Below are 26,122 nucleotides of genomic sequence, written 5' to 3'. Positions count from 1 at the left end.
ATACACATGCATTATGGTTTTAGAATATAAAACTTTCCCCAAAGGCCACTGTCGTGCAAAATAAGAGTAAAATTTGTGTAATTAGGAAGCATTTTGCATATGATGCAAATGAAGTCCCTCAGCAATTTTTGGGGTGGAGGGAATAATATATGGGAATCTTGCACACTCAAAAAGGTTGAAGGGAGCAAGATAGTATATTTTCTAAAACTGTCCACTGAAGTTCTTTCTTAAATATTTTCTTTATAGTAAAGTCAGCTCCAGGATGAAATTCACTAAATGTTTAAATGTTGAAAGCTATTGAGAGGAAAATCCTTTGTCAGTTACTTCCTTGAAAAAATAATAAAATCAGAAAACATGAACAGTAGAAAGTGGAACATCTCATTAAAATTCTACTAGCTAATTCATACTAGCATATCATTAAAAATTTAAACACTTTCTGTAAGTACTATTTTCCTTATATTAAATTACCTAATCAGAAAAGATTCAAATTGATTAATAGAGCATGAAATTTGTGGTTCCAGCAAATAGAAAAGGTCCAACTGATTTGCAAGCTTGCTTTATTACAGGAATTGTCTGTTATACTAGCATCTCATAATCTTCAAAACAATTTATAGCACTTAGCAGGATATAAAGTGCCCATTTGATGTTAAAAAAAATTACAAATTGAACTTGTTAAGCATGATGAAAGGGAAAAAGGGACTCCAGCTTTAAATGCTCCAATGCAAAATATGAACAATCTCTATTCTGGTCTTAAAATATTTTTTAAAGGTTCTAGAGTGGTTTTATTATTATTTTGTTGTTTATTCATTCAGTCACTTCCAACTCTTCATGATTTCATGGATCAGCCCATGCCAGAGCTTCCTGTCAGTCATCAACACCCCCAACTCCCCCAGGGACGAGTCCGTCACCTCTAGAATATCATCTATCCATCTTGTCCTTGGTCGGCCCCTCTTCCTTTTGCCCTCCACTCTCCCTAGCATCAGCATCTTCTCCAGGGTGTCCTGTCTTCTCATTTTGTGGCCAAAGTATTTCAGTTTTGCCTTTAATATCATTTCCTCAAGTGAGCAGTCTGGCTTTATTTCCTGGAGTATGGATTGGTTTGATTTTCTTGCAGTTCAAGGCACTCTCAGAATTTTCTTCCAACACCACAGTTCCAAAGCATCGATCTTCCTTCGCTCAGCCTTCCTTATGGTCCAGCTCTCGCAGCTATATGTTACTGGGGGAACACCACTGCTTTAACTATGCGGACCTTTGTTGTCAGTGTGAAGTCTCTGCTCCTAACTATTTTATCGAGATTTGTCATTGCTCTTCTCCCAAGGATTAAGCGTCTTCTGATTTCCTGACTGCAGTCAGCATCTGCAGTAATCTTTGCACCTAGAAATACAAAGTCTTTCAATGCCTCTATGTTTTCTCCCTCTATTTGCCAGTTATCAATCAAGCTGGTTGCCATAATCTTGGTTTTTTTGAGGTTTAGCTGCAAGCCAGCTTTTGCACTTTCTTCTTTCACCTTCATCATAAGGCTCCTCAGTTCCTCTTTGCTTTCAGCCATCAAAGTGGTATCATCTGCATATCTGAGATTGTTAATGTTTCTTCCAGCGATTTTAACCCCAGCCTTGGATTCTTCAAGCCCAGCACGTCGCATGATGTGTTCTGTGTACAAGTTGAATAGGTAGGGTGAGAGTATACAGCCCTGCCGTACTCCTTTCCCAATCTTAAACCAGTCCGTTGTTCTGTGGTCTGTTCTTACTGTTGCTACTTGGTCATTATACAGAATCTTCAGGAGGCATACAAGATGACTTGGTATCCCCATACCGCTAAGAACTTGCCACAATTTGTTATGGTCCACACAGTCAAAGGCTTTAGAATAGTCAATAAAACAGAAATAGATGTTTTTCTGAAACTCCCTGGCTTTTTCCGTTATCCATCAGATATTGGCAATTTGGTCCCTAGTTCCTCTGCCTTTTCTAAACCCAGCTTGTACATCTGGCAATTCTCGCTCCATGAATTGCTGAAGTCTACCTTGCAGGATCTTGAGCATTACCTTATTGGCATGTGAAATGACTGCCACTATTCGATAGTTTGATAATTCTTTAGTGTTTCCCTTTTTTGGTATGGGGATATAAGTTGATTTTTTCCAATTTGATGGCCATTCTTGTGTTTTCCAAATTTGCTGGCATATAGCATGTATTACCTTTACAGCATCATCTCGTAAGATTTTGAACAGTTCAGCTGGGATACTATTGTCTCCTGCTGCCTTGTTATTAGCAATGCTTCTTAAGGCCCATTCAGCCTCACTCTTCAGGATGTCTGGCTCTAGCTCACTGACCACACCGTCAGAGCTATCCCCGATATTGTTATCCTTCCTATACAGGTCTTCTGTATATTCTTGCCACCTTTTCTTGATCTCTTCTTCTTCTGTTAGGTCCTTGCCATCTTTGTTTTTGATCATACCCATTTTTGCCTGGAATTTACCTCCAATGTTTCTAATTTTCTGGAAGAGTTCTCTTGTCCTTCCTGTTCTATTGTCTTCTTCCACTTCCACGCATTGCTTGTTTAAAAATAATTCCTTGTCTCTTCTGGCTAACCTCTAGAATTTTGCATTTAATGGGGCATATCTCCCCCTATTGCTGTTGCCTTTTGCTTTCCTTCTTTCTTGGGCTACTTCTAGCGTCTCAGCAGACAGCCATTTTGCCTTCTTGGTTTTCTCTTTCTTTGGGATGTATTTTGTTGCCGCCTCCTGAACAATGTTGCGAACTTCTGTCCATAGTTCTTCCGGGACCCTATCTACTAAGTCCAGTCCCTCAAATCGATTCTTCACCTCCACTGCATATTCCTTAGGAATATTAGTGAGCTCATATCTAGCTGATCTGTGGGTCTTTCCTAATCTCTTTAGTCTGATCCTAAATTGTTCAAGAAGAAGTTCGTGATCTGAGCTACAGTCAGCTCCAGGTCTTGCTTTTACCGACTGTATAGATGTCCGCCACCTTTGGCTGCAAAGGATGTGGCTATCTGATTTCAGTGTTCTCCATCTGGTGAAGTCCATGTATAAAGCCATTTCTTAGGTTGTTGGAAGAGGGTGTTTGTTATGCAGAGTGAGTTGTCTTGGCAAAATTCTATTAGCCTGTGTCCTGATTTGTTTTGTTCTCCCAGGCCATGCTTACCTTTAATTCCAGGTGTCATTTGACTGCCCACCTTAGCATTCCAGTCTCCTGTGATGAAAATAACATCTCTTGTAGGCGTGTTGTCCAGTAGGTGCTGCAGATCCTCACAGAACTGCTCTACTTCAGCTTCTTCAGCATCTGTGGTTGGGGCGTATATTTGGATCACTGTGATGTTAGATGGCTTGCCCTGAATTTGAATTGAGATAATTCTATCATTTTTTGGATTGTATCCAAGCACTGCTTTAGCCACTTGACTATTAATTATGAAGGCTACTCCATTTCTTCTGTGGTCCTCTTGTCCACAGTCGTAGATCTGGTGGTCATCTGATGTGAAGTGGCCCATTTCAGTCCATTTCAGTTCACTGACGCCCCAAATGTCTATCTTTAATCTTGACATTTCACCAATAACCACATCCAATTTGCCCTGGCTCATAGATCTTACATTCCAGGTTCCAATGGTGTGCTGATCCTTAGAACATCAGATTTGCCATTCACCACCAGCACTGTCGGCCGCTAGCCATCCTTTTGGCTTTGAGCTAGCTGCGTCATCACATCTGGGGCTAGTTGAACTCATCCTCTGTTCCTCCCCAGTAGCATTTTGACCATCTTCCAACCTGGGAGTCTCATATTCTGATGGTATACCGACATATCTCTGGTTGTACTGATCCATTTCGTTTTCATGGCAAGCATACTGGGGTGGGTTGCTATTACCTTCCCCAGGGATCGCATTTTGTCTGACCTGTCTGTCATGACCTTCCTGTCTTGGATGGCCCTTCACGGTTTAGCTCATGGCATCATTGAGGTGCTCAAGCTCCATCACCACAACAAGGTAACGATCCTTTGCTGAAGATTATTTTTTTTTAGTCCCCATTTCCCCCCTCCATTTTTTACCTATGCTTTTCTTCTCTTTCTCATCTTTTTTTAATTTTTGTTTTCCTGTTAGTATATTTTTATTTTTGTTGTTGTTTATTTTCTATCCCAGCTTTGTTATTTTTGTAAATAACTCAAGGCGGGGAACATACCCCTTGAATACTCCTTCCTCCACTTATTTTCCCCACAACAACTCTGTGAGGTAAGTTGGGCCCAAGGTCACCCAGATGGCTTTCATGCCTAAGGTGTGGCTAGAACTCACAACCTCCTGGTTTCTAAACGTATAAAAGCCTTAAAAAAATTTTTTTAATTGGATAAACTTTTACAGAAGATTTTGAATATTAAGGTTTGTGTTGTAGATGGGAGGTTGGGAGAATGAAATGGAAGATACATGCTGTATATGTGATTATTAATTTAATTTTACTGATTAACAAGGATTTCCCAGTTTGGCTGAGCAAGTATGTGAACTACCAGTCCTCTTTATCAAATTTATTCCCAGGCTGCAGCTAGCTGATCTACTGACAGCTTAAAGGGAAGATGTTAATTCTTTTCCCAGTGCTGCTTGGTTGGCTGTGGATGGACATATTTTCCATTTTTCCTGGATCCTGAAATAGTTCCAGTTAAGGGAAATACACATCAAAAGTTGGCAAGGAATAGAACTCAGGTATGGTGAAGTTATATAAAATGTAATGTGTTGCCTTTATTCACATAAAAACTCATTCACCTTCAATACATTTTTTTAACAATTAATAACACTTTTCTGCCAATTCTTCTACTTAGATAATCTCCTTAGCCCTATGAATGAAACTGGTACCTTCCAATGTATACCCCCTTCATTTATTCCCTTCCCACTTATCTTCTGGTCTTCCGATTCATGGCTGCTTTGGAACTAATAATTTGCACCATTTTAACTCTGGACAAAGTACAGGGCATGGCACTCCTATTCTTTAAGTGTAAGAGCAATTCAGCATACTTTCACTATGTTTTTTTTTAAACGATTGTGCTGAAATCTCCCGTATCACTATCCCAAGAATGATATGAATAGGCTCTTGGAATTATTTTTAATGAATAATTGATTGTCTAGCACTGTTGGAAGTATCTACATGTACTAACTATCATTGGTTCATAACGTGTAAAATATTTAGCAGAAACTCTCTGTAAAGAAGCAGTGGATGCATGTGGTAAGGACTGCTATCCACAAACATGTATAACACAAGCCTACCAGATCTCCATCTAGAATCTCCACCACCACCACCCCACCACCATCCTGGGAGATTTTCCAAGGCTGCATTTCCACTTGCAATTAGCCAGCATGGTCCATTCACACACAAGTTCCACAATGTCAACCTGGGCAGATATTTAAACTGATACCACCTGGTCTTGAATAGAAAAATTCCCCTCTTCCCCTTTCTGGAATCTGGATGGAGTAGAATCAGATTCTCCTTTAAAAAAAAAGACCCCGTTTCCCCCTATGGAAGCTGTTTTGGAATGTGCGGTGCTTGTATAAAGCCAGCAGCAGAATGGCAAATGAATGAAGGCTTTTTATCTCAAGAAATCAACAAAGTGTGTATATGGGGAATAAGATCTCTGAATCAAATTACAGAGGTAACTATCATTGATTAAGAGACAAATCGAGGAATAGATGGACAGAAAATGTGAGAAAAGGTAAACTACATAACTGAGCAAAGCAGCACTGAAAAGAAAACACCCAATGCTCCTGCCTATACTTTCCTTGTCAACTTTAACCTACTGGTCCCAGTTTGTTCAGGGCTTTTGGGCAGAGAACCCAAGTCCCAAGCCTGGTCAGGAAGTTGCCTAACTTCATGCTGCTCCGAGGTCCTGTAGCCAATAATGACAGTAGAAAAAGAAATTTAGAGCTGTTACTCCTGGCCTGAATCTTACCTTGCCCCCTTATTGGAAGAAGAGAAGGACTTTATAGAGGTACACAAGACACCAGCTAGTATTCAGCCCCCTAAATTCATTAAGGTGTATTATTCTAATAAACATACATTGGTTTAGAGTTGGTTATCGTATACTAGAGAGCCTGTTTGGTGTAGTGGTTAAGGCATCGGGCTAGAAACCAGGAGACAGTGAGTTCTAGTCCTGCCTTAGGCACAAAGCCAGCTGAGTGACCTTGGGCTAGTCACTCTCTCTCAGCCCTAGGAAGGAGGCAAGGGCAAACCATTCTTAAACACCTTGCCAAGAAAACTGCAGGGACTTGTATACTACAGTAACCAACAATGTACAAATATTATCATTATTGTATTAGCCTCCAGCATATTCATGATTTTTCAATGCTACAAGTGATACAATCTTTAATTTTAAAAAGTAGCTTTAGTAACATTGAGACATAATTGTCCCAGTTTGTAGTATTAACTTTCATGGGGGGCGGGGGGGAAGGGAAGAAGATGAAAAAGGACTGTTGCGGTGTGAAACATCAAAGACTTGTGCTTTGGTGGCAAAGTAGTGATTGCAGTGTCCAAGGGGAGAGAGCAATTCATCTGTAAGATAGATGGGAAAGCTTGGCTCTGTCTACCTGAATGTCTAAGTCCCATTAGACATCTCTGCATAAGTTCTACCACGTTTTTTTCTAGGCATAAAGCAAGTAGGGCTGGTATTGATAGTCCACAGTGTCTCAGATCTTGGTCTGTTTGTTTTTTCAGAGTAGACTGATGTATATCATATGGAATGCCAGTCGGTGTATTGTAGCTAACTGGACCACAGGTGACTTACTATATTTGCTTATGTTCTTATTGATTCTTGGCATTGATCAATGTTGGGCTTAATCCTTTGATTCAGTACCCAATTAAGACTCAATATAGTCAAGAAGTCACTAGAACACTCTCTGAGTTACCAGCTACACCATCGTACTGGGAATGTCTCACTGTTTTAGATATTGTCTACAACAAACATATCAAACAGGGATGCAGAAAGTGTGGCTCGTGGGCCACATGCAGTACACCAGCATCTCTTTCGTGGCCTTTGGAGCTTTTCCCCAGAGTGAGGTCCAAAAATTCTGCCCTGCTTTATATTTTGGAGTATTACAGAGCAAAATGTGTGCCTTAAGCCTCACCAACACTTAAGTATCCATTTTACTCCTTATAATTCTCAACCCCTGCAAATGGGCTCTGGCCCCATCCACTTTCAGAATGCAGCCTTAAGATGTTATGCAAATCCTAGTGTGGCCCTGAGCTAACTGAAGTTGCCCAGCTCCAAGACCACAGAAGGAAGAACCACCTTAGATGTCCTCTGGTCTTTTCCTGAGTTTTGTTCTTACCTCTAACTCTTCTAGTCTTGCAATGAAATTTTAAAACTCAGGCAGGTGAGACCTACTTTCTGTTTGCAAGTCTCACAACTACCATTCACATTCAACACACTGCAAAGTCTAAATCCCTGGTCTTAGCTTGGCTGCTAAGTTAACAAGTATACAGTTCAGATAGGAGTACTGTATGTGGCCACTTGTATCTAGAATTAGACACATACTGATTTCCCAGAAGCAAGAAAACATCTGCTAGGTGTTAAAGGGTTTTAGGTCACTATGAAGCTGTGGAGGATTTTCATCTAGTGCAAAGAGGAAAGATGTTTGTTAATCACTTGAAAAAGTCAATTTGATTACAATTTAAAACAAAGAGTCAACCAAGTTAAAAAATAAGTTATATTTCATAATATGTAATTAATATAATCTTTATGTAATTATTCATTTCATTTGTTTTGGCTGCTTTAAAGACCATAATCTTTCCAAAACAGCTTACACATTAAATCAATAAAATTCGACACTGCAGATCTTTTGATAAGATCACATCAAAAGCATGTACATTTAATGTGATCTTATTTACACAATAAAAATACCATTTAAGACAAATAGTAGGAATTATCATTTTAAAACAATGGAATTACCTTGCTCTTAGATACTCCCTAAGCAATGACATATTTTGTAAAATGTTTTTATTAGGCTAATTCTGAGGGTCAAAACTCACTCTTCAGCTCTTTGCTCTTTTTTTTGGTTTTGCCTGACCCTTCAGAATGTACTGCAAATTTAAATAAATTAGCCAATTAAATAAATTAGAATAGTCTATTTGGGAGCTATGGGGGCTACTGTAGCAAAAAAACAAAAGAGGAGGAGGAGGAGGAGGAAGAAAAAAAAGAATTATTTTTGGCAATTGCTTAGAAAAATGATCCTATGAGTCCAAGAGAAACAAATTGTATATAAAGACATGTATAATACAGATAAGAATGTTAATTGTTAATGTCAATGTACAGATCAACCATCCTCTCTCTCTGTAAATGTGTCTGCAGAAGTTTATATACCTTTATGGTAGGATTAACCATACCCAGACTGCAAAAATCTGGATGGCCACTAGATGGGAGCAAAGAGTTAGAGTTTTGAATCCCTTTGCTGATATCAAGTGGTCATTTAGATTTGTTCAGCCCAGATATTGTAATCCTAGTAAGGAAAGTATGTGCAAGCTGTTCACGCTTACCACTGTTCAAACCGATGAATAATTGGCTTCTGCCCTCTTAGGAGAGGACAAAACAACAATAAAGAATATTTTAAAAGAAAATGAGCAGTCCTGCACTTCAGGAAGAATCTTGTCCAAATGAAGAAACTACATTTCATAATTAGTGTGCATTGTCCTGCTGTTATAAAGCCTCCATTTAGAAAGTGAGGGCAAGCGTCATATTGTCTTGATATGAAAAGTAACACCTGTTAAGTCAGTGCCTATGAACACAACACAAAGGAGTAAAGGCAAATCGAGAATCCTTGTTGGTTCCTCTAAAATACCTCTGCTCACCATTGTTCAATGGGCTGGCCCTGGAGAGAGACAACCTTCCTCACCAAGTTGTTTTTTGGGGGGGAAATGAAAGTAGAAAGCTATTTAGCTAAGCAATGTTGGAAGTCGAGGCACTACAGGTAGTCCTTGCTTAACTACCACAATTGGGACTGGAATTTTGGTTGCTAAGCAAAGCAGTCATTAAGCAAATCCAACCTGATTTTAGAACCTTTTTTGTACCAGTCATTAAGCGAATCACCATGTTGTTAAGCAAACCACATGGTCATTAAGCAAATCATGCAGTTCTCCATTGATTTTGCTTGCCAGAAGCTGGCTGAGAAGGTAAAAAAATCACGTGACCACGGGGACACTGCGATGGTCGTAAGTATGAGCACTGGTTGTAAGTCGGTTTTTTCAACACCATTAAGTCTGAACTGTCACTAAATGACTGGTCATTAAGTGAGGACTAACTATGTGTTGGTGTTCCTGAGAGCAATGATTGGTGAAGTAGGTTTTATAACTATAACAGAAAGGGCATTTATTTACAGGAAATACATTGTAGGGATAGGCAAAGCCTAGTACTCAGCTAGCTACATCCTATCAAGAGGAGAGTCTAAGAGCACATGCTCCACGCATGTGTGCCTGGCAAGAAAAACAGAAGGAAGTAATCTCAGATCAGCACTTTCTGAGACAAAAGACAGAAAAAGAGGAAACACGAAGTAAATCCTTAGTGTCTACACCCTACACCCTAACTCCAAAATTACAACTCAGCCCCAAATGTAACTGCCTAAACTAACAATTAGGGTAGGCTAGAAGGAAGCAACACCAGTCTCCTCAAAAGTCAACAGGGCTAAATGTGCTTTTTTATATGCAGCCATCCCCTTCTGTTATGATCTCACCAGAATCCTCTGCATCAGAGACTGAAGAAACAGACCGTCAGCCTAAAGAGCCAGCAGGAAGATACCTGCAGCCGCGAGCCCCAGCAGCTGAGCCCTGATTCAGGTAATGAGGGGCTAGATTCTGGCAGGTGTGAGCCCAGGAACATGCAGGCAGCCACAAAGGTGGCCAACTTGTCTCTTTGAGAAGAGAGGGCAGCAATGCCCTTCATCAGCACTGCTGATTACTTGGGCTTCTATAACAGCAGCCTCCAGGCCTTTGCCCCTCTGCTGGAAACAACCCTCCAGCTACAGCCTACATTTGGACACCAGGCTTGACATTTGAAACTGCTGGCACCTGAATCTTGAATGATTACTGTACAGATTGCTCCAGTAGCTCCACCTCTTTCATGTTAGCAGATTGCTAACTGCTCAAGTTACAAGGCAAGTTATGGATGATGCAAACTTTCCAAGTCTTATGTGCTCTCTGGCTGATCACTCACCTGAATCTTGTTACAATCAGGAAGGTTACAACATGGCAATAAAGCCTTATCACAATTTGTATCTGCTTGCCTTTCTGTTTTGCATTGGCTGGCACAGGACATTCAGCTTGCCAACTTATACAGCTGCCCCTTGCAAGTCTCATGTCATCCAGGAAGGGAAGGGGAAGGCCAAAACTACTCCCCAAATAAGCCTGGAAGGATCACTCTATTACTAAACAAGGACAGTGGAATTACATTTCCAGTGCCCATTAGCAAGCCAAACTGCAAATAGAAGTAGAGAAATATTTAATGTCATACTTCTTGCTGCAAAGCAAATTCCCAGCCCTTCTGATATTTTTCCTTTGCTTATTCTTCATAGCCTGCTTCCTTGTTCTTGCTTTTGTTCATCCTTTCCCCTTTCCCTCCCTCCCCATAACAATTAGGTAATTACTGCTGCTTATCAACTTGCAGAGCTGAAGAATGCTGAAAGCACAACTGATCTATTAATGCTTCCCCAAGTCAGCTAATCCTGAGGTGAGCCTCCTTCCCCCATACGTGCCTGGAAACAGCTACCTGATGAATTTCAAATGACAAGGAGGCCAGCACCTTAGATAAGCTCCTGATCGATCAGATGTTTAATATGCATGAATTTGCATGGCATTATGGCCAACCTTTGGTTTAAGAGGGGAAAACTGCAAATTACAGGCCCCAGAGAGAGCTCAGTGTCTACGCCTTGTAAGACACAAGACTGTATTTTTAGACCCTACCCCGCCCTCATTTCTGAATTTCTATGATCATCTCATTAAATTCAGGAAAAAAATACAAAAAGAAAAAGAAATGGTAATCCTTGCTGTCTGTTTCAGTATAGAACTGTGCTGCTTGCCACTTTTTGAAGATTATGTTCTCAGGCTGCAACCAAGTGTATAAACGTAAATACAGTATTTACATATATCAACTGCTGTATTTTGCTGTTGGTTAAGATTATATCAAACTATATTCTGTGTTATCTGTGGATTGCAATCTTGGTGAATGCTCCTAGGTGAAGATGTTATTGTGAAATCACCCGCTTACTCTCACAGAATTACACAGATTATGATGTATTCCACTGTGTTTCCTACAGCTTCTTTTATCTTTTTTTTCTTTCCCCAGAAAATCCATTGAAGAGGAAAAGACAGAGTAGCTGCACAGTGTCATGAAACTGGAAGTATCCTATATTGTCTGTCTTTTGTGGAAGCTATGGGTATGCCTTGGAATAATATATTATCCCACCTTGCATATAACTATACAAAATGCCACACATAGAAGCACTTCCAAATGAACCTTTTAACAGGGATTTGTTTCCTGTCTTCCATTGCTACCTCCATTCAAACAATACATAACAAAAATAGTCAGCAGAAATGCATTGATGATCAGGGCAGGACTGCTTATCTTGTACAAACTACTCGGCTTCACTCGGGAGAGAGGAGACAGATTTGTACATCTGCATTTCAGCCAAAAAGTGATCCAATTCAATTTGTGTGCTTCTGACGTCCATCTAGCAACGTTCAATATTTTGCATATATCTTCCCTGCCTAATAAGAAAATGAATTTTAGCTATTGTAAAACTGTACTGTGTGCTTGCAAACCTAAGCATATTTATTAAGAGTGAAGAACGATTTAACTGAAGGATTTTGAGGTTCTGGATTGGGACCCTCATGTCATTGCTTAACACTGAATATGGCAGGGAAGTGGGATAGGCTGACTGGCCTACACAGAGAAGTCACCGATGTTGTAAATCATGTATGCGTTTCTCCAACTCTTGGATCCAAATCATTTTCCACTCAGAGCTCGTATGAAGTTCAGAAACTTTTTTCCTGAGTTCTCATGGCATGATTTGTTGCTTGCAGAATGACTCAGTGCAATGACAGGCTTATCACCAGTTTTCTTTTTGGCATTGACATACCACCTAAGCTGTGGCATGCTTCAGTCAATAAAAGCAGAATGTGATCTGCCTAACAACTCCATGACAGGCTTTCTTAAAATTCTGCACCACTCCATCTTCCAATGGTTTGCCTACTGATTTTTTCCCTCTCAGATGATAATTGAAGAGTATTAAATTTTCTGTCGCAAAGCCAGTCAAGCGCTTAGCCTTAGAGCTCATGTAGGGGATAGAGAATTGGACTTTTGACCAGTGAGGTGAGAGTTCAAATCCTCAGCTGCCTTGTTCATAGGGCGATCCTGAGTCAACCAGCCTCACAGGGCTGTTGTGGGAATACATTGAGATGATGATGTATGTCATTCTGAGATCCTCAGAGGATCAGGGGAATACAAATATTGCAAATGTATAAACACTGGCCCAAATATTCTCTTAAGAGTCACCAAGTTCAGTAAACAAGATTGGGAACAGTACATAATAACTTACTGTGCTGGTTGTTTTTGTACTGTTTCTTGAATATTAGGTTTTTATTAATCTGCACATTATCCAGAAAACTGGTTATTAGGCCGTCTAGAAGTGCAATGCACATATAAGCATTATTTAAATGATTGCAAATACCACTTGTGCTGAGTGTTATGCAGTGAGTACAAGTTGCTCAATGTCATGAAAATTGCAGTTTAAGAACTATAGTTCAGCAGATTCTTAAAGCTTTTCCACTGAAACCAGTAAGGCTTCAGGCTATTTAGTGTTGGCTGGATCATGCACTCTGAGAGGCACAATTCCCTTGAAAGTGTCAGCCATGTGCATCTCAAGGGCACTTCCTAAGCAGACAACTTTACACACATAACTTCAGGGGCTCTCCTACTGTACAATTTAAGGTTTTACATCAAACAATGTAAATAACATTGGCTGCTAGATTGCTCCTGCACTACCTTTACATTCCACCTGTCCTCCAGGGAGTTCAGAGTAGTGTCCACATTTTATTCTTCACAACAAATGTTAAGATCAGAAGTCAGCACATGGCAGCACCTAGCTAACTATGGCTGATTATGAAAAAGCTAAGCAGAATTGGAGGCGGTTAGTATTTGGATAGGAGACCGTCAGGAATTTCCCAGTAAGCTAGAGTGTCATGTGCGCCGTTTCAATGTATTTGATGCATCGTAACGTTTCGCATGTCATTAATTGGATGCGTGTTGCATTTGTCTAGGGAGGATGAGAACGATTATATTTTGGCTTTGCTTTGGAATGTGTTTGTGTTATCTACTGCGCTCAAGGTTACTTTCCCAGGCTAGCAACTCTGACGATTGCTAGCACCTGTGCCGGGCGGGGCTGTTATGAGGGAGGCGGGATACGTTTGAAGCAAGGGTTTAAGTTTGTATTTGGCGCGCTTTTGCTCATTCTCAGCTTTCTCTGTATTTGCTTTTAGTACTCTAATAAATCAGATTTCATTTAGCATCCTCTTGTGAGTCTGAGTATTTGGGGCTGGGGCAATCATTACATAAAGCTGAGAATCTCAGTTCCTAACTCCGCTGGCCCCTGTCCAAGGAAGACAAGCGTCTAACTTGTGAGGGAGAGAGCCCGCGATGACCGAGCCCGAAATCGTGATGATGGAGGAAGGGGAACCGGACTCGACCGTGAGGCCGTCCGGCCGACCGTCCCAAGGAGGGGAGCTGTCCGCCATCAGAGAGGAGGCGAGCTCCGGGTCGGAGAGCGAAGCCGGGGGGCTGAAAACGGCCCCGGAGACCACCGTGAATTCTCCGGGTGAGCTGCTCACCTGGGATGAGACCCGAGGAGATGCCACAGCAGCGGGGGGCCCATCCTGGAGGCAGAGATACCCTTTATCCCCCAACGTGGTGCAGGTGCAGCCAACGGAGGGCTCACCCACTCCGGATCGAATCAGAGTGCTGGAGTCGAAAATGGATTCGTTGGAGGCTATTCTGAAACAGCTGAGCTTGGATGTAACCTCGATGCGAGAGCTCCGGGAAGAATCCAGCCAGAGGCATTCAACCCCTTCCTCCCAGGGGCTGACCCCGGAACGGCGACGGGTGGTGCGGAGGCGCGAAGGGGACCAGTCGGTCCAGATGGAAATCGCAGCAGCGCCCGGGCGATCGCCCCGGGGCCCCGTGCCGCTCCGAGTCAGGGAAGCACCAGCCGCTGCAGCCCCGGTGGTGGGGCGCAGCCCGGCGGGAGGCGGTATGCGAGACTTCCCTGTCAAGTTTGATGGGGACCCGACCAAACTCTCGTTCTTCCTGACTAATGCGAAAGCTTATATGGAAGAATGGGGGGGGGTTTTCCAATCGGAGAAGGCAAGAATCATCACCATTGCCACCAAACTGAAGGGGAGGGCGGCAGACTGGTATGTCCAGATGTGCCAGTCGGAAGCGCCCGAACTGGAAAATCTCGAGGAGTTCCTCTGGGCGTTGAAGCAACACTTCGAGGACCCCTTAGCAAAGGAGAGAGCAAAGCGAGCCCTGAAGGAACTCAAGCAGGGGTTCCGATCAGTGGCCGATTATGCTTTGGAGTTTAAAGCGCTAGCTGGGAAGGTGGATGAATGGTCCCAAGCAACCATTATCGAGCTCTTCAAAGATGGCTTGAATACCGAGGTGCTGCGCTGGTCCCTGGGGAGGGACGACCCATACACGCTGTATGAGTGGATCCTGCTAGCAGGAAGGGCTGAACATGCCCAAGAGGTCTTTGCCCAGCGGAAGACCGTCAAGTCGGGGCGGGAGATGAAGCCCAGCCGCACATCGACCACCGGGGGAAAACCGGGACAGCGACCCTGGGACGAGGAGCGTGAGAAGCGGTATGCCAAAGGATTGTGCCTGAGATGCGGTAAGGAGGGGCATCGAGTGGCAGCATGCCCGAAGGCAAAGGTGGAGGAACGGCCCGGAAAACCGCCGGCGAAGTCCCCTGCGTTGCCGAGGAAACAGAAAGCTGCGGTGGCTGAGACCGAGGGAGACGATGTGATGTTCTACGAAATTGAAGGGGAGACCGAAATCCCGCAACCGGCGGGAAACGCCAGCCACCTGCTCTAAAGGGCGCCGCTGGGCAGGTGGTAGAAGACGGGCGCGAGCCTCCAGCGGTGAGTGGCACTTACCGCATACTCATGGTGAAATTGAAATTGGGTTCACAAGTCAAGACGGTGGAAGTATGGGCCATGATTGATTCGGGGTGTTCCCGGTGTCTGATGCACCCCGACGTGGTGGCGGCTTTGGAGCTCCCCACTTTTCCCCTACAAAGACCCATCGCATTTACTCAATTGGATGGGTCCATGGCAGGGGGCAAACCGGTCACCCACTTTACAGGGCGGGTAGCCTTGCAACTGGGCAGTCACCAGGAAGGGTTGTCTTTTGTCGTGGCTCCCGTAGGGGGCCCATTGGTGGTGTTGGGGGTACCATGGTTGGTGCAGCAAAACCCCCAAATAAACTGGGTCTACCGGACCATCACATTTAGGGATGGGTTTTATCAAGCGGCAGAGGGGAAGGGTGCCCCAGAGGAGATGGTGGGGGTTGCGGCAGCTGCGACTCCGCCTTACCCGGCCTCTCCTCTGGAGGGCTTGCCGGCCGAGTACAGGATGTTTGCTGATGTATTCGGTGAAAAGGAAGCTGACCAGTTGCCCCCCCATCGAAAGACGGACTGTGCCATAGAACTGCTGCCCAACACTCAATTGCCTAAACCAAAAATTTATTCCATGACGCAAAAGGAACTGACTTTGTTGAGGGAATTTGTGGACAAAAATTTGGCGCGCGGATTCATTGAGCCGGCGAATTCACCCGTGGGGGCGCCGGTTCTTTTCCGCCCAAAAAAGGATGGGACATTGAGACTTTGTACGGATTTCCGCGGATTAAATGCCGTCTCAATTTCCAACAAATATCCCTTGCCATTGATAAAGGACATGTTGTCACATCTGGCCAAAGGCAAGATTTTCTCTAAACTGGATTTAAGAGAAGCCTACTATCGTGTACGAATCAAGGAGGGTGATGAGTGGAAAACTGCATTCAATTGCCCGTTGGGAGCCTTCCAGTATAAGGTGTTGCCGTTTGGGTTGGCTGGGGCCCCTGGGGTATTTATGCAATTAATCAATGAAGTTTTGCATGAACATCTGTTTAAAGGTGTACTGGTGTATTTGGATGATGTATTGATTTATACGGAAACCATGAAAGAGCATGTAGCTCTGGTAAAGAAAGTCTTGTGTAAACTCAGATCTGCTGAATTGTATGCAAAGCTATCCAAATGTGCCTTTCATCAGACCCAAATTGACTACTTGGGGTATAGGATTTCTGATAAAGGTATAGAAATGGACCCGGCCAAGGTACAGGCTATCATGGACTGGGAGAGTCCCCGTACCCGCAGGCAACTTCAAAGTTTCTTGGGGTTCAGCAACTATTACAGATTATTCATAAGGGGGTTCGCTGAGATTGCCTTGCCCCTAACGGACCTGCTTCGAACGAAAGGGGTGGGAGATACTAGGCGAGTCAAGAATCCCGGAGCGTTGTTGAGGTGGACGCCTGCTTGTCAAACGGCGTTTGAGCGGCTGAAAGCAGCTTTCGTCAGAGAGCCCATTTTACAACACCCTGATCCTTCAAAGCCTTTTGTTGTACAGGCTGATGCCTCCGATTATTCTATTGGCGCATTGTTGATGCAAAAAGACGAGGCAGGATGCCTCAAGCCCTGTGCGTATTTATCCCGCAAGTTCTCCGAAACTGAGAGGCGTTGGCATGTTTGGGAAAAGGAGGCATTTGCAGTGAAAGCTGCATTAGAGGCTTGGCGGCATCTGTTGGAAGGGGCTAATCACCCCTTTGAGGTATGGACTGATCATAAAAACTTGGAGGCACTTAGTACCCCTCGAAAACTGAGCCCTAAACAGGTTCGTTGGGCTCAATTTTTCAATCGATTCAATTTTCAGTTCAAATTTATTCCAGGGAAAAAGAACTTCTTGGCTGATGCCTTGTCAAGGCAACCTCAAGACTCTGGGGCGGCGCCAGATGTGGTGAGCACCCTATGGTCCGCGCCCCAATTGGGCATGCAAGCTGTGACGCGTAGCCAAACGCGCGCGCAACAACCGCCCACCACAAGCGCTGCTCAGCCAAGCTCTTTGTCAATTCCCTCCCAATTGCAACAAAAGTTTTTAAAAGAATTAAAAACGGATACTTGGTTGCTTGCGAATAAAGACAATGTTACTTTTGACAGAGGCTTCGCTTGGAAGTCCGACCGCCTCTACGTTCCTGAAAGCCTCCGAAAAGACGTGTTAACACATTCACACGATGACAAACTCGCGGGTCACTTCGGGTTTGTAAAAACCTTGCACCTCGTTCGGAGGCAATTCTGGTGGCCCACATTACGTAAAGATGTCAAAGACTACATTGCTTCCTGCACTGTTTGTGCAATGTCCAAGCGCAAGGTGGGCAAGCCCCAGGGGCTGCTGCAGCCGGTAGCAGCCCCCTCTTCCCCTTGGGAAGAAATCTCCATGGATTTTATTGTAGAGCTACCACCCAGCCAACGCAAAACGGTCATTTGGGTGGTCAAAGATTATTTCTCCAAACAAGCCCACTTTATTCCCTGCGTGTCCATTCCGTCAGCGCGTCAATTAGCCCGCCTATTCCTTGTACACGTGTACAGGCTACACGGATGTCCCTCCCGCTTGATTTCTGACAGAGGTACACAATTTACCTCTCAGTTTTGGCGGGCGTTTCTCAAGCTGTTAGGCACGAAGCAAGCCCTCTCCACGGCTTGGCATCCTCAAACGGACGGGGCCACTGAGGCGGTTAACTCCACTCTGGAGCAGTACCTGCGCGCTTTTGTGAATTATCAGCAGGACAATTGGGTAGACCTTCTACCATTTGCTGAAGTGGCTTACAACAATGCAGTGCATCAAAGCACTGGACAGACCCCGTTTCGGGTGGCTCTGGGTAAAGACTTTGTCCCTATCACGGATCTCCCACAACCTCCTGCAGGTGCGGTCACTACAGATGATTGGTCAACACAACTGGCTGACTCTTGGCCAATGATTCAAAATGCATTGGCTGATGCTCAAGCGGATTATAAATTGTATGCTGATCGGAAACGGGCCCCCCAACCTGCATTCCAAGTTGGGGACTCAGTGTACCTTTCTACCAAGTTTATCAAGTCATCACAACCTTCCAAGAAACTTGCACCTAAGTTTGTGGGTCCTTTCCCAATTGTAGCTCAGATAAACCCTGTGACTTTTAAACTTGATTTGCCTCATAACCTGAAACGCTTACACCCTGTTTTTCATTGCAGCTTACTCAAACCGACTATTCCTTCTGATCGCTGGCATCGGCAACCCCCACCCCCCACCCCCATCATGATTGATGGTCAGCAACACTTTGAAGTTAAAGAAATTTTGGACTCTAGACGCCTTCGCAATACTTTGCAATATTTAGTTCGTTGGAAGCATTTCCCTCATCCTGAGTGGGTCGCTGCATCAGATGTGGCTTCCCCGGTTCTAGTGGCCCGTTTCCACTCCGCTTATCCCTCGAAACCAAGTCCCTAGGGGTATTTTTGGAGGGCGGTATGTCATGTGCGCCGTTTCAATGTATTTGATGCATCGTAACGTTTCGCATGTCATTAATTGGATGCGTGTTGCATTTGTCTAGGGAGGATGAGAACGATTATATTTTGGCTTTGCTTTGGAATGTGTTTGTGTTATCTACTGCGCTCAAGGTTACTTTCCCAGGCTAGCAACTCTGACGATTGCTAGCACCTGTGCCGGGCGGGGCTGTTATGAGGGAGGCGGGATACGTTTGAAGCAAGGGTTTAAGTTTGTATTTGGCGCGCTTTTGCTCATTCTCAGCTTTCTCTGTATTTGCTTTTAGTACTCTAATAAATCAGATTTCATTTAGCATCCTCTTGTGAGTCTGAGTATTTGGGGCTGGGGCAATCATTACATAGAGTGGGAAGTTGAAAAAAAATCTTGAAGAAAGCAATGGCAAACCCTTTATTTTTGCAACAGCAAAGAAACAACAACACCCTACATGGGATCCACTGAGCCAACGCTGGTCTTACTTTCTCAGAAATAATTTATCATAGGGTGCACTAGCATAAATATATACATGGCTCAATTAGATATTTTTGGATTTTTTTTCTACAAGAGAATTTCAAAAACAGACTTAGGAATAGATTTCTTTTTCCTGCTATGGAAAACTCTCCCTAAACCAGTTTGAGAATGTATCTAACACAGTTTCCTTGCAAATGTTTCACTTTCACAATTATTTTCAAGAACAGAATGTCCAATTACTAGTTTCAAAATCAGGTCAAATATTGAGTTACTAAGAGATGAAAAAAAAAGCTGCTGTAAAAATGGCACCATCTGCCATCTTTACTGTGTGAAGGTAAGACACGTCCCCCCAACCCCAAAAGCACATAATACCAACCATTTGTGAAATACTAAACTATGATACCACCAAGGAACTGCATATTCACAGCACCATTATGTAGGGATCTCTTAGGGTCAAGAATAGTTTCAGCTCTGAACTGTTGACTGGATATGATGAATGCCTCTAATAAGACCCTATTTCCACATCCAGTGAAAGAGACATGGCACCAGCCAGCCTATTTTAGAAAGAGGACATTCCAAAAATAGACATTTGATAGTGTTGCCCTTTCAAGAACTGTTTAAATATTTGAAAACATTTTAAGAGCCTCAATTCCAGTAGCACTTCCTTTTCCACTACATCTGACTGATTGATTTTTTGATTGAGCCTCAACAACTACACAATGATGGCAAGCAGGTTCCCTGCTCATTCGCTGTTTGCCAATTTTGGGATGATGTTTTCTTCCCCAAGCTTTAACAGCTTCCCTTTCTCTGAATCCCTGAGATGAACAGTACCACTTAGACACAGAAGTTGGACTGACAGCTGGTCTGAGCCATCCACTTGCTATTGTGCATGCAAGTGTCTTCTTCAGTTTGCCTGTGTCAGGCAAAATAGGAGGTTGCCCACTCATGTTTTTATGCTCCCCTATTTTGGCACTGTACATTCAAAAGAAAACTTCAATTAGCTCAAAATTGGGCAGAGAAACTGCTCACAAGGATCAGATGTATAACCACATTATGTCAGTGCTTTGCTTTCTAGAGTAGTTTCTAGTCTACTTCTAAGCCTCAGTCCTAGTTCTAAGGCGTTTGGAGATAGCTTATTTAAAGATTGGCAGTGGATGGACTCAGTTACAGTGGCAATGGGTGCACCATTGAAAGACCAGGTTAGGGACAGATCATCATGGAGAAAAGCTATCTATGTGGTCACGAAGAGTTGATACCAACTTGATAGCACAGAGTCAGTAAGAAAAAGAAAAAAATATTTAGATAACATGCTCTCCCTGGGTCTCAAGATCTTCTCTGAAAGTTCTTCTCTAGGTATCTTTACCAAAAGGAGAAAAAGGGTGTTGAAAAGGAGCTTTCCAAAAGTGGGGCCTCAATTATGAAAGCCCCTTCTAGTGAAATTCACCTGGCATTTACTCTGGACCTTTGGCACTGGATAAATCTTTATTTTTTAATTTCCCCAAGCTTTTAACTTGTGCAGTGAAGGTGGTGGCTTCACTGACAGATTGGCAGGGAAGAATTGAGTAGTGCTGTGCACTTCTTTCCTTTGGGGCATGGTACATGGAACTAATGGTTGAGTATGTAAGACAGAATTAAGCATTTATTTCAGTCACTAAAGGAGTGTACTTTTTTTCATCCTGTCCTTGATATGGAACAACTGTCTAGAGTATGATGATCTTTCTCATCTTCAATCCAAAACCTTGGCAGGAATAAGCAAAGCATTCCAAGAAAAAGGAAAGATAAACTTATCCTCCTTTCCTTGGCAAAAATAGAGTAAGATGAGGCCACTGAAAACAGGTGTCATTAATCATGGTTTGGAGCATACATAAGCTGGGCAGAAACCCCCATGAAATGGGACACAGACCTAATCAGGGGGTGCTGTATATAGACCAGCTTTGAAAGAGGTTCACACACCTCTTTTGAGCTTCTGTTCTGTCTCCCTTCTTCTGATCTTCAGTATTTTTGAATATTCTTTGATTGCTATCTTGAGTAATTTTTTCATAGTGCCTTGGAATAAAGCCATACATATTCCTACTGGTGTGATCATTGCTTCAGAATCCAAAATCCAAAAGTACCTGTGAGCCAACTTTGCTGGACTAGAGACAGAACCATACAACTTATTAATCTTTTTTTAAAGAATTCTATAGATACTGTTGTATTTTTAGAATGTTCACATCAATACTGTGTGTTATTATATTTACCCTATTTCTGCTTCTTTAATGCTTCAAATTATAACATTTTTTATTTAGCTTTTTTGTATGGAAAGCTGCCTTAAAACCTTTTGCTATGGATGGCATGTAAGTGGCATTTAAGAGAGAGGTAGATAGATAGATTTAGGATGTGGAAAACTTCTAACTGGGGTTATACCCTCTTTATCCAATTAAGAATCATATGGAAGAGTTATTCCTGATAGGAAATACCTGAGAATTACTGATTCAGAAGGCTGAGTTAATCAAGCCAAAGTGAGGCCGAGGTTCAGATTATAATGGCAACATATCAGTCCCACACCCGCATATACCAAGACATTATTAATGGTTTGACTGAAAATCACTTCCATTTTCCACAGCCCATGGAGACAGGCAAGAAGCATGAGCGCTGCCAAGTAGAGCAGGGGGAAAATCAAGTGTGAAATTGGCAATTTTTTGAGTCACACACTAAGAATTGGGCTTTATTGTTGGACACGAAACAATGGGAATATAGGTGTTGAGGTTGTGCTCTTCATGCAATGACTATTTATCATGTCTGGATAAATGAGTTAACCTAGCTTGGCAAAACATCCCAGAGATTATGATATAAATGACAAGAGACGAAGTATGGCAAAGAAATCGGTTATTGGGTATGTCAGTGGTTCAAGAATGTTACTGGGTGCAGGTGCAATCAAATGCTATTTCTCTTCTACCTGACAACTCCTTGTAAAGTAAGTAGAGGGTGAGAACACTCACAAAGGAGGGTAACAGAAGTGGGGTCTCTTTTTTTTGTCCAGATCAAAACACACACAAAAAAACCCTGCATTATTTTTAGGCAGGTTATCACTCTGCCTGTCTCAACCCTGACTTCACCGAATGGGGTTTCAGACAGAAGACTTTTTGCAGTCCTACCTATGGACTGACCCAAGGATATTTTGCAAGCTAAGCACATAATCCAGCCCTGCCATAAACATGCTTTGAGGCAGGAGTTGAAGCAGTTTTTTTTAAAAGGGAGGGAGAAGGAAAGAGATGATGCTACAACCATAAAATAATGTGTCCCCTTGCAGTCCCTTTAAGCTTACATTTTAGAAAGTAAAAGAGGTGGCCAGCACATGTGTGGTGGAGCCCAGTCTTGTTTATTTCCTCCAAGACATTTCACAGTAAATTGTGAAATGTATTGTTGCATCCTGACATTGATACAGGCTACGTTGATAATGCCATAGGGATCTTTAACACATTACACAAAGATGGATACCAAAAGTAAGGGGAAACTAGTTACTGAACACCTAACAGTCCTCCATAACCAGTGCCGTTGACAAGTCAGGATTCTGGGGTTAAAGTCTCACCTTGCAGAATAAGCAGGAAGAGGGAAGAGCAAAATACAGCAGGGGCCACCGCCACAACATCTAGAAACAAGTAGTGCATGTTGTCACCTGAGGGGTGTCCTCCTAAATCCTGATTTTAAAATCACCTAATTGAGCTCTAAATTACTGGCCTTTACAATCCTCTATTTTCTTGTTTTTAACAGTAATTTTATTAAAAATTACAATTACAAAGATAAAAACTAATACTAAAAAAAAAAATAGAAGGTGCAGAAAAGAAAAAAATAGAAGTACTCTTTACTAAGAATATAGTAAAGAAAAAGAAAAGAAATATATAAAGAAATGACTTCCCCCTTCATCACAAGTATAAACAATTTTAGTAACTTATCACCTTCTCTTAAAACACAACAAATGATCTCTTCTTCCCATATTTTATCTATAAACAAATCCTTAAAGCCTTAAATCCATTTCAGTCCTCATCAGCAAAAGTCCATTAAGGGTTACCAGAGATAACAACGTATCTATTTTAACCTTGATCAAATAAACCAACTTTATATTACTTCCTTTTACTTTTAACAACCTTGATCTCTACTCCCTTTGATTAATCCCCTAGAACTAGATTTCTTTTCAGTTTTTCTTTGTCCCTTCTCACAAAATTCTTCAAAGCTTTAATAAGCCTCTAAATCCAGTATAGGAAAGTTATCCAGGTCACTCTCTTGCTTTGTTCTTTGTATATCCCTTTTAATTATTAAGACATCAGCTAGTTTCTTTTGTATGCCCAGTGTAGCATCTTTTTCCATATTATTCTTGTAGCCTGACATTTTTAAATCCACTTTCAGATCAGTCTATCTTGTCTGGTAAAATCTGTTCCTCTTTCATAATGTCTTTTAAACACAGTTTGTCTATAATGGCAGACACTCTTAAAATTAACTCCTGGGTCCATTGTTCAAAACTATCCTTATGTCCAATGTTAAAATATTTTGCTTCATTCTGTATTAGTGTGATGGCAGTCAACAGCCCAGTGACCTGGCTTCCCACAGGTGATACATTGCCCCTGGACAAATCAGTGCTGCTTCTCCGTATCCCATCGCAAGGTAGACGCCAGCCCCGGAGCACGGCCAGATGAGACAGGCTTGTCCTCTCTTGTGGCCATCATGAAGGTGCGCTGGGCATGTTCTGCTTTACCAGCGAGGCAGATCCAATCATGCAATGAGTTGGGATCATCTCGCCCAAGAGCCCAACGCAAGACTTCACAATTGAGGCCATCCTTAAAGCGATCAATCAAGGTGGCCTCAGACCATTCGGGAACTTTGCCTGCCAAAACTTTGAATTCCAGTGCATAGTCAGCAACAGGCTTTTGCCCCTGCACAAGTGCTTTAAGCGCGTCCTTAGCTCTTTCTTTAGCCAAGGGATCTTCAAAGTAGTGCTTTAAGGCAGCCAAAAAGGCGTCAAATGAGGCCAGGGCTGGAGCCCCAATTTCCAACAGCTGGACATACCAGTCAGCAGCTCTGCCTTTCAATTTCGTGGCCACTGCTGCTATCTTCTCTTCCTCCAAAGGGAAGAGGTGGCCATGCCGTCTCATGAAGCTGGCGGCATTGGTGAGATAGAAGGACAGGTTAGCGGGGTCACCATCAAACTTCACCAGGAAGTCCCGGGGGGTTCCCCCAATCTGTTGGACCCCACTGGATGGCTGCCTCGGAGCCACCCCTATGGGAGTGGATCCCCGTGGACCCACTGACAAGCCGCGTGGTGGGGTGCTCCCTCCCTGAGCCTGTGAGGGGGAAGGCGGAAGGCTGGGTGGCCGCATTGCCCCGGGACCTTTGACGATTCTTACAAGATCCCCAAATGCAGCCGACATGGAGCGCAAGACGTGTTCCATGGATTCAATCTTGGATTCCAGGACCCTAATTCGGTCTGGCGTGGCAGAGTCCTCCAGCCCCAGTCACTCCTGCGGAGGGCTCCTTGACACCTCAGGGCCCATTCCCAGTGGAGTGTCTGGCCAGCGGAGCTTCCATGTCGAGCAGGATGGCCCGGGCTGAGGGTTCACCAGCGCATCCCATAGAAATTGCTCCTGTCCCGCTCCGTCATCCTGCAGGGTTTTCTTTGATCCTGCTGTAGAATAGGAGTCCCCGGACTGAGAGGTTGCTCGGGCGGGGACAGGGCTCGGGTCCCTGCTCGTGAACGTCGACTCTGGAGCTTGTTCCACCTGTTCCTCGAACTCTGTAAGATCCTCTCCCCCTTCAGCCATCGCTGAATCCTCTTTCACAAGAAAATTTTCCGGTAAAGAGCAGCGAGGTTGGTTTGAAAAATGATTCTCAGCTTTATGTGATGGTTGCCTTAATTCCAATAAAACACTCAGACTCAAAATGACAATTCAGGTTCTGAGTTTATTTAGAAAAGGGTGCAAACAGGTAAAAAGCTGAGAATGAGAAAAGCGCGCCTAAACTCAAACTAAATAGCATCTTTACAAACAACAGCCCAGCCCCTCCCTCACATACAGTTCACCCCACATTCCCAGGTGCTCCTAACGAGCTCTGCTGCTCAACGGGCAAAGAGACCTTGACATTTCAGAGATAGTCTAAACACATTCCTTCTGGCACAGATCAACATGTTTTTAGTACAAGGCTCGCAGCAGCACCCTCCCTGCCAGAACACGTATCAGCACCATGGCAAGCGAACCGTTATGATGCAGAAACATCGGAACGGTGAACATGACAATTAGTGGGTCAAATTTAAGTGTTCTTCTCCTGGAATTGTTCCCCCCCCCCCCAGAATTGTAATCTTTAGTTCCTTCTGATTCCCTCTAGCATTCAACCTTCAAAGTCTCATCCTATCATTTTTTTAAAGAGAATTCAGAACAAAAGCATTTTCCCATGGAAAAGATTCTTATAATTAATTCCGAAATCATATTTCAAATCCATTTATTATAACTTAAAGGGACAAAGTCAGCTTTATAGTTATGATTCTTTAACAATCTCAGTGGATATAAAACTGATGTTAAATGAGAAGAACATTCAACTTTTGCCATTGTTCTTAGAATCATTAACATAGCTCCAACCAAAAGACTGGCCTCACAAAAGGCAGATACATACTTTGTGAAAACATTTGAAAACTGCACCATTGATAGCCTGTCTTTTATTCAGTAAAGGATTTAGCCAATTTAAGTTCTATGCTTAGGTTTTCTCATTTTTTTACAAGTGTCAAGTGCTTGTGTTAAAATTTCAGACTGTTTTGGATGACCCACCAAGCAAACTGTTACCAAACACTCAAATGAGGAGATGTATTTTCCTCAGATGCCCAGGTTTAATTTATTAAATCACATTAAAAAATCCAACCCTCCTCCTTGCCTCTAAGATACACAACTGATATAATATTACATTAAAATTTATTTATCTACTATCCCACCTTTATTATTTTTATAAATAACCCAAGATGGCAAACATACCGAATAACTCCTTCCTCCTCCTATTTTCCCCACAACC

The 26,122-nt window shown here is 43.0% G+C and overlaps 1 long non-coding RNA gene across 1 annotated transcript in view; it reads left to right on the top strand.

The window, feature by feature from the left end:
* The first annotated feature begins 10,511 nt into the window (after positions 1-10,511).
* Positions 10,512-26,122, top strand: part of LOC134488855 (uncharacterized) — a 28,860-nt gene continuing 13,249 nt past the window's right edge. The window contains exons 1-2 of the long non-coding RNA XR_010067057.1: positions 10,512-10,694; positions 11,310-11,400. This is a non-coding gene — a long non-coding RNA (uncharacterized LOC134488855). The remainder of the gene's footprint in view (positions 10,695-11,309; positions 11,401-26,122) is intronic.

This window comes from Candoia aspera, chromosome 1, assembly GCF_035149785.1.
Source record: "Candoia aspera isolate rCanAsp1 chromosome 1, rCanAsp1.hap2, whole genome shotgun sequence".
In the NCBI taxonomy this organism is placed as follows: Eukaryota; Metazoa; Chordata; class Lepidosauria; order Squamata; family Boidae; genus Candoia; species Candoia aspera.
Note: the sequence above shows the minus strand (reverse complement) of the source record. Positions and strands in the feature narration are given on the sequence as shown.